Raw genomic sequence first — 10,091 nt, 5'->3', positions numbered from 1 at the left:
GGAAGCCGTCCACGCAAGTAACATACAAAGCTAAGTGGCGGAGGTTTTCGGGGTGGGCAGAAGCGAGAGGGTTACACCCTAGCATCTCCCCTATTCAGGCCATCCTGGAGTACTTACTGCAGCTTAAACTGCAGGGCCTGGCTTTGGCCTCCCTCAAGGTCCACCTGGCAGCCATCTCGGCCTTCCACCAACCCATGGAGGGCCGCTCCCTGTTTTCTCACCCTATGTCGGTGAGGTTCCTTAAGGGGGTGGAGAGGACTTTCCCTCAGGTGCGGGACCCGGTGCCACCCTGGGACCTCAACTTGGTCCTCAACGGGCTGATGGGTCACCCATTCGAGCCCTTGGCTACATGCTCCCTTCTACTCTTGTCATGGAAGGTGGCCTTCCTAGTGGCTATCACCTCGGCCAGAAGGGTCTCCGAACTGAGGGCGTTAACCTCGGAGCCCCCTACACGGTTTTTTATAAGGATAAGGTCCGGCTGAGGCCTCACCCGGCTTTTATGCCTAAGGTGGTGTCTCAGTTCCACTGTAACCAGGACATTTTCCTTCCTGTGTTCTTTCCCAAACCCCATGGGTCGGAGGAGGAAAGGAGGGGACATTCGCTGGACGTCAGGCGAGCCTTGGCCTTCTATCTCGAGAGGACCAAGCCTTTCCGGAAGTCGACACAGCTCTTCGTGGCTGTGGCGGATAGGATGAAGGGCTTGCCTGTCTCCACCCAGCGCATCTCCAAGTGGATTACTGCCTGTATTAAAGCATGCTATGAGCAGGCAGGAGTACCCCTCCCAGGGCCGGTGAGAGCACACTCCACTAGGGCCCAGGCCTCTTCCGCAGCCTTTCTAGAGAGGGTTCCCCTGCAGGACATCTGCAGGGCAGCGACCTGGTCGTCAGTCCATACGTTCACGTCGCATTACGCCATCGTGGAACAAGCAAGGGAAGACGCAGGGTTCGGCAGAGCCGTGCTGTCTAGAGCAGGTCACCGATAACTCCTACCCTCCTCCAAGGTACGGCTACGCAATCACCTACATTGGAATGCATATGAGCAATCACTCGAAGAGAGAAAACAAGGTTACTTACCAGTAACTGTTGTTCTTCGAGATGTGTTGCTCATATCCATTCCAAACCCACCCCCGTCCCCGCTGTCGGAGTTGGCAGAAAGAAGGGACTGGGGACCCGCGCAGCCAGCAGCGCCCTTTATACCGCGACATGAGCGCGGCACTCCAGGGGGCGCCTGAGCTGGCCATGCGGGGCTTGCTAGGGAAAAAGTTCCGGGAATCTGTGCACGGGGCGCGCACACACCTACATTGGAATGGATATGAGCAACACATCTCGAAGAACAACAGTTACTGGTAAGTAACCTTGTTTTTTGGGCCCCCCGCTACAGAAAGGATGTGGACAAATTGGAGAGAGTCCAGAGGAGGGCAACAAAAATGATTTAGGGGGCTGGAGCACATAACTTATGAGGAGAGGCTGAGGGAACTAGGCTTGTTTAGTCTGCAGAAGAAAAGAACGAGGGGGGAATTTGATAGTAATCTTTAACTACATGAAAGGGGGATCCAGGGAGGGTGGAGTTAGGCTGTTCTCAGTGGTAGTAGATGACAGAACTAGGAGCAATGGTCTCAAGTTGCAGTAGGGGAGGTCTAGGTTGGATATTAGGAAAAACTTTTTTACTAGGAGAGTGGTAAAGCACTGGAATGGTTACCTAAGAAGGTGGTGGAATCTCCATCTGTAGAGGTTTTTAAACAGGCAGCTTGACAAAGCCCTGGCTGGGCTGATTTAGCTGGAGTTGGTCCTGATTTGAGCAGGGGGTTGGATTAGATGACCTCCTGAGGTCCCTTCCAATCCTAATCTTCTATGATTCTATGATAGTGGAGAGAATTAAAGGGCAGGCTACCTCCACCAAAAGAATCTCAAAATGGGTCTCAGGGTGCATTACACTCTATCAATTGTTGGGGCGGTCCCCACCAGGTGGGATAAAGGCCTATTCCCCAAGAGTGCAAGCATCAACTATGACCATGCTCTATGACTGGCCCCTTACGGACATATGTAGGGCAGCCACATGGAGTTCGGTACACACTTTTTCATCCCATTATGCTCTGGTGCAAGACTCTGAGACAGATGCCTCGTTCAATGCAAGAGTCCTCTGTTTCAAGGTTCCGTTATCTTCCTCATACCCTCCTATCTCGGTACTGCTTGTTAATCACCCTTAGTGGAATAGAATAGGGACCATCATTTGAAGAAGAGGAGATTATTTACCTGTAATTGGAGGTTTCTTTGAGATGTGTTCCCTAGCTATATTCCGATCCCAACCTCCTTCCCCTCTGCTGCCGATCTGGTGAATTTGCTGTGTAGAAGGAACTGAAGGTGCTATCAGTCTGCCCTGCCATTTATCACTTTGGGCAAAACTATGGGATGATACAAGGGTGCCATGTGCAGACTGATGGACATTACTACTTTGAAAAGCTCCAGTTCCGGGCACATGCTCATATCCCTCAGTGAAATAAAGATATGGACCACCCAGGGATATTGCTGGTGTGTCATTTGTTTAGAAGAAAAACTGAACTTCTAGTTCAGGTAAATAACCTCCTCTTACAAGACCACCCCCTTTAAACCTCCTAGACTTAAGTCCTATTTCAGCTTGGATAACAGGTATGTATGTTTTAAGTTATCCTTAATCAATTTTGATCACTTAATTTCTTTTTCTGCTTAATCTGTTTCCCATGGCATACCTCTATTTTTATCATTCCTGGTTTGCCTTACCTAGTCCCTTTCCACACCCCTTCATGTTCCTAGGGCAGTGAAGGGAGAATCCAGATGTACCTTCTTCTTCGAGTGATTGCTCGTGTCCATTCCACTATAGGTCAGTGCACACCACCGTGCACGGTTACCAGAACATTTTTCCTCTTAGCAGACTCCGTAGGGCTGCCTCTGGTGCACCCTGGAGTCCTGTGCACATGCCGCAGTATATGAGGCACTGCCGACCCTACGCCCCCTCAGTTCCTTCTTTCCGCACATGATGGTTGCTGGAACTAGTCTTGCTCTCTGCAAGTACCATTCCCCTTCTTTGAACTCTTTGTTATTCGAAGTACTTTAGTTAGTTTTAAGTAGTTGTTAAGTGTTGTTAAGTGTAGTTAGATAAGAAGTCCCTGAAGGACTTAGAGCAGCTGGGCCATGCCCTGGTCGCCTGGATTTAAGCTGAGGCTTTCCCGCTCAGTGACCCCCACGATCGGTGCCTTAAGTGCCTGGGGGAAGAGCACAGGAAAGATAAATGCAAGATTTGCAGGGCTTTTAAACCATGGATTCAAAAGGACCGAGAGATTCAGTTAAAAACCCTGCTCATGGAGGCAGCGCTCCGCCCGGCGTCCAACCCGTCTCGCTCCACCTTGGCACCGAGTGTCACCTCGGTGCAGAGTGCACCGCTGGCACCAGCCTCGACTCAGCACTGAGCAACATCCCCGGTGCCAAAGAAGAAGAAACAGAGCGCAGACACTCCCCTGCGCCGGCGGTACAGGCAGGGTCAAGTGTGGAGATGCACTGGCCATGGCCCGTCGAGTTTTCTCCGGTGCCTGCATCTCTGAGCAGGGAGCCTCCCCTGACTCCTGGGAGTGGGACAGTGCTCTCTATATTTTAAAAAAATTAATAAGTTATTAGGGGGAAGAAAAGAACAGGTTGGACATCCATCGGGCTGGTCTGTTTACTTGGTCTTCCCTCAGTATAGGGGCTGGACTTGACTTCTTGAGGTCCCTTTCAGCCTTACAGTTTTGCTTCTATAATAAAATAACATATACTGTCCTACACTCATTGTCCATATTGTTTTGAGAACAAACTGTTTTCAGAGAGCTAATGAATTTTTCAGGTATTTAAAGGATAAATCTTGAATGCTTGTTTACAGTAAATGGACACATGAAAGATTGAAACACTGTATAGAGTAGAACTCAGTGGGATTTGTGGCCTTCTCTATTAACCCCCATTTTAAAATGCCCCCATTTTAATATTAACACTATTTAGGGGAGCTTGGGCCCTTTGTTACTGGACAGACTCTTTGGGAAGAGATGCTTCAGCACTGAGGCCTGGTCTGCACTGTTGTTGATGGCTTGTAGCTTGTGTGTCTCCCAATGACGTACTTACGTTGATGTACCGCAGGGTCTACACGGCACTGTGCTGCATCGACAGAAGACTCCCTCCTGTCGATGCAGTCATATTCCTTTCCGGGAGGTGAACTAATGGCGTCAACAGGAAAGTCCATATCCCATTTATTGAGCCGATCAATCCTGGTGCATCGGTTGTTGTGGCGCCCACAGTGTAGACAAGCTGTGAGATAGGTTGTGAGCCTGTGCTATGTGATACCCAGCATTACTATCAATTGGCTAACTAGTGTGGAAGGAGCAGACTGAACAGGCAGTGGTGATATAACTGAGTTTCTGCAAAGTTCATGGCCAAGGAAAAAACAGATATTTTTGTTAGAGCAAACAGAACGAGATTGAGATGACAGGCATCCCCATTATGTGGAATTAAGGCTGGCCTACACAGAGAGTTATTCCAATTTGGCTGTTCCTGATAACTTTTCTATGGATGCTTGTATTCGGGAACAAAAGTGCCCTATTCTGAATTAGATTAATCTATTTCTTAAACTATTTCAAAACTGATCTGGAATAAGTGTGTCCACACAATGTTCAATTGTTTTACCTTAATCTGCATTAATTTCCCTCTGTAGTCAAGCCCCATAGTGTTATATCAAGTAGTAACCTGATATTAAGAATCACTGGTCTCAAATCTATACCTGTGGAATCATCACAATTAAGCATATCCCAATTAAATGGACTGTACAGTGTTTAGAGCAGTGGTTCTTAACCTTGTTGGAGGTACTGAACCCCGCAAGTTTCATACGTGCATTCACCGAACCCTTCACAGTTGGAAAAATAAAATGTTTTTTTTTTTCAAATTCAAAACATATATATATTTTATTAGTGCACAAAATGAACCATGCATCAGTTGCACATAAAATCACTGTGTTCAAAGAACAAAACCAACAAAACATGAATGTCACACAAAAACAAAACCATAACTCAATAAATATTTACTGCAAATCAATGTGACTTTTGCTGTTGCCTTTCAGAGACAAGTTCAGAAATGCGCGGCTTCACCTTGGCAAGTGCCACTCTCATATCATTTTCGCAACAAAGTCTGTTCCTTTTCTTTGTTTTTATGTCTACCATCCTCGAAAAGGATTGCTCGCAAAGATATGTTGTAACAAATGGTATGAGTATCTCAAGGGCTTTCTTAGCAATAAGAGGGTACGGTACGATTTGGTGACACCAAAACGTTGAGAGCGTTGTTGTTCTGAAGAGCTGCTGTTGAACCTGGCTCTGCTGAAGTTCAATGATTTCATCGAGGTACTCATCATTGACATCTGCTGTCGCAACACTAAACGTGAACGGCTGTCTCACCCATGCTGGATATGACTCTCTGGTGGGGAAGTATCCGTCGAGAGACTTTGCGAGTTCATCTAAGTGCATGGCAATTGCTTGCTTCAGTTCCCCGGGTACAGAAATGTCTCCGATTCCAGACACGTCTTCGATCTTACTTACACAGTCGTCCAGCAGGGGAAAGTTTGCGAAGTTATCATTCTCTGTTTGTCATTTCCATAACGGTAGCTTTTTTTGAAAAGCCTTCAGGTTTTCTTCCGCTTCGATGATGTTGACTCCACCCCCCTGCATCTGTTGATTGAGAGCATCGAAGATATCGGCCATGTACGCCAAAATGAGAATGAACTCAGAATTTTCGAAGCAATCTGCATGACAATGTTGGTGCTCTCGCAAAAACAGGGCTAATTCCACACGCATGGCAAAAACACGATTCAGCACCTTTCCCCGAGATAACCACCGAATGTTAGAATGGTACAGAAGTACCTCGAATTCAGAGCCCATTTCATTACACAGCTCTTTGAAGATGCGGTGCTTCAGAGCACTATTTTGCACATAGTTCACACATTCCACTACCATTTTTAATACTTCTGCCAGTTTTGGAGGCAAGGTTTTTGTTGCCAACGCATGCCTGTGCAGAACACAGTGCGTAACAATGATGTGTGGAGCATCGACTTTCACCAGCGCACCAAAACCAGTTTTGTCCCAGCATGGCTGGAGCTCCGTCCGAAAAAATTGCAGAAACCATATCCCATGAAAGATCATTGTCTCTGAAGAAGTCATCCACAAGTTTCTTCACGTCGGCTGCCTTAGATGTTGTTGTAAGAGGCTTACAAAATAAAAAATCTTCCTTTATCATGTCGTCTTTCACATAGCGCACAAATACAACAAGCTTGCTTAGATTGGAAACTTCGGTGGTCTCGTCGAGTTGGAGGCTGAATTTTGCTGGGCTTGATATCAGATCTGCAACTACTTGAGCCAAGATGTCATTGCTCATGTCATCTATTCTGCTGCTGATGGTGTCATTTGAAAGAGGAATTTGGGACAACTTATTTTCAGCAGCTTTTCCCAGCATGATATTCGCCATCTTCAACGCAGCTGGTTTTACGAGTATTTCACCAATGGTGTGTGGTTTTCCCTGCTTTGCGATCAGGTACGCAACTTCGTATGATGCTGTTAAGATCGGTTTGTCGATGGGTACAAAGCCGAGAACAGGCAGAGTAGCCCTTTCATCGAATCTGGCTCTCTTCACTTTGAATTCAGCAAGTGTTGTGTTCTTGTATTTCCTATCTCCATGCTGCTTTAGGAAGTGTTCCCTTAGTTTTGCCGGTGCTAGACTAGAATTGCTCAACTTGGCATTGCAAATCATGCATTGAGGACGCTGACTCCCATCACATTCCGTTGTACACGTGAATCCATATTGTACGTATTCGTCCGACCACTTTCTTTTTTTGCTCGACATAGTACGAAGGGATTGGAATATTAAAAAGGAAATCACAAATGACGTACAATCACGACAGTCACAAGTCGACTACTGAGCGACCAAGTTCTCTGCAGCACAGATATCAAGGCCAAGCGAGCAGCCAATGATGGCCGTGCGGAGCGTGACGTCACGAATCATACGAGTGGGGTGAACGGCAGGGCTGCCAGGTCGTGCCATGTATGGCATTTTTTGCCATAAATTACACAACAAATTTTAGAATTTGCCATAAATATTCATCAATATCCTTCAGTTTCTTATGGTGAAACATTGAAAATGCCATAAAAGTATTGTGTGAATGCCAAAAGTATATTAATGCACCTGGCAACCCTGGTGAACGGAATGGACACACACACACCTCCGCCGAACCCCTGAGACTGACTCACCGAACCCCTGGGGTTCGATCGAACTCAGGTTAAGAACCACTGGTTTAGAGAGACAAGTAAGTGAGGTAATATCTTTTATTGGACCAAATTCTGTATGTGAAACAGATAAGCTTTTGAGTTTACACAGAGCTCTTCAGGTCTGGGAAAGGTACTCAAAATGTCACAGATAAATACAAGGTGGAAAGGATTATTTAGCATAGTACTTTACATATAGTGTAAGAGACCATTTAAGGAGAAGTAGCCAATTAACACGTCTGCAGTCACAAACTGAAAATGGGGGTTAGTGGATAAGATTGTTGTAATAAGCCTTAAATTCAGTGTCTTTAGTCCATGACTTTTAGCGTCTAGAAAAGTTATGAATTTAAGCTCCCAGGCTCATCTATTGAGAGTGTTGTGCAGGTTTCCTTTGAGGGATGAGGACTGAGAGGTCAGATATGGAGTGATCATTTTATGAAAAGTGTTCACCCAGTAGTGATCTGGTATTTTTGTCATCATTTTTCTGAATTCATTTGAAAGCATAGTGATTGTTTAGTTTCACCCATAGTTGTTGTTGGTGCATTTAGTGCACTGGATGAGGTACATCACATGTTGTGATAGGCATGTGTAGGACCCATGGATTTTGAAAGGTGTGTTGGGGAGAGGATATTGATCATCGTAAGTGGAGATATGCCTACAGGTTTTGCATGTGTTATTATGGAAGGGGCTGGTGGCACTTTGAATTGGTGTGTCCTGATCTTTAGGGAGCCAGCTTCTGATGATGAGCCTGGCAAGGCTAGGAATTGTTTGAAGGTGAGAAGAGAGAGTTTGGGGGAGATTTCTTTCTGAATGTGTGTGCCAATGGAGTATGGGTTGTTAGTGTTTAATGATACTCCATATGGGTTTCAGTGGGGGTGGTAGGTGACAACTAGGGGTGTGCAGTTGGCAGGTATTTTTCCCCCTATTGAAGCAGGTTCTCTCGGGGTATTTGGGTGGCCTGTTCCCTTATACAATCTACTTTTCTAATGGAGTCTCGTTGTTTGGTGAAGGTGATTTAAGTGTATTAAAGTGTGTATGCTGGATTTTCTCCTTGGAGCATATTCTGTGGTACAGTATTGGGTTTATTTATTAGGCAGCTGTTCTGTTTGAAGCCTAATATTTAAAAACAAGGTGTTTTTTCCTGAAAATAGAAAATTGTCACCCAAGTGAATTAATAATTTTCTGTAGCACAAGTGTATCATGGAGATTAATCCTAAAACAGAATTGATTACTTGCTATGCTTCATTAGCAGAGCAAATAGAAAGTCTCATGTTTAGAATACTTATGAACTGGAAAGCTGTACAAAGTGCACAGACTGAATAAAGCACTAAGAGCTGAAAAGGTATGGAAAACAGGAACATTAAAAGAAGCAGCAAATTTCTGTCACATGGTATGAATGCAGTGTACCAACTAAGCAAACTCTGGAAACAAACATTAGTAACTAGGCATAATCAAGAGATTTGTTTTTCTCAAATAGAGAAGAAAAAATGTAACTGTAAGATATAACTAAACTCAGATGTAATTTTAAAAATTATGGAAATCCTTATGGGATTACTCAATATAGAGAAATTGGAGATTATAACACTTAATACCAAGTGTCAGTGCTACCATAGGCCTGTATCACAGAACCCTAAAAATGTTTGCAAACACACACTATTTCAGTTCACTCTTCATTGGAGACAGCAGTGTATCTAGAAACTAGGGTGATGCTCATAACACCCTCATTTAAAAAGGGCAAGGAAGGGCTGAGATGCTACAAGCATACAAGTTTGATTTCCATACCAGAGGGAAAGCACTTAAAACCACTGACTAGAGATGAAAAATCACATTTGGATAGATGACACATTTATACAGCGGAAGCTATGCTTAACAAGTGTGTGCAACTTCTTTGGCAAGTTGAAGGGAGCTGATGAGAAAAGCTGTAGACTTAATCAGCTTGATCTTCAAGTAAACTTCTACATGTAACATGCTATTTTTTCTGATCTGATAGTAGATTGTAATATGGATTAGAGATGGTTTCCCCATCTGTAAAATGGGACTAATCGTATTTGCCCTCCTTTGTAGAGTGTATGGATGTGCAATAATATGTAACTGTTTTGTATTAGATCTTAATGAAGTATGTGTTGTTGGTAAAATCACAAATTACATTTACCCTACCAGCATACCTGACAGGCATTCTGCAACAGTTTGAATTTGCAGTATTTTGTGACACATAGCGTATGACTCTCTCTGCAATGAAAGTTACATAACCCTAGCAAATTTCTTGACATGACACAGCCCAGGTAGTATGTCTCTGTGTTGGCAAGGAACTTCTGCTATTGCTCTGAGGCATTACCTAGGTAGGATACAATCTGGACTACTGGACAGCTGTGTCCCTTCAATTCTCCAACCTGGGATGCCTACTACTCTGCTTAGCTCTGACAGCACCACTCCTGGCCTGCTCACACACAAACTCCAGCATGTAAATTACTCCCAGTTATACTGTATGAGTGCTATAGCCACCCATTCATGAATTACACTGCAGGCCAGCACTACTAAACTGCCAGTCCCAACCTTTCCCTCAGAAATGGGCATCTTGTACTGTCCAGCACCCTTCTGGACAATACAAGCTCATATAAGGTCCATCATTTTATTAATAGAAAATGATATGCACAAATCCTATTATCCTAAATGGAGTTCCCCAAACACTTCAATCCACGCACTGATTTAAATAAAACAAATTAACTACAGAAAAATATATTTTAAACTATTACAAGTAATGGGACATAAAAGTCAGAATTGGTTACAAAGA

The sequence above is a fragment of the Emydura macquarii genome, unplaced genomic scaffold (assembly GCF_026122565.2).
Source record: "Emydura macquarii macquarii isolate MOO-44397 ecotype Brisbane River unplaced genomic scaffold, CSIRO-AGI_Emac_v2 contig_3671, whole genome shotgun sequence".
Taxonomy (NCBI): domain Eukaryota; kingdom Metazoa; phylum Chordata; order Testudines; family Chelidae; genus Emydura; species Emydura macquarii.
The sequence above is the reverse complement of the archived record's forward strand: the minus strand, read 5'-3'. Positions refer to the sequence as shown.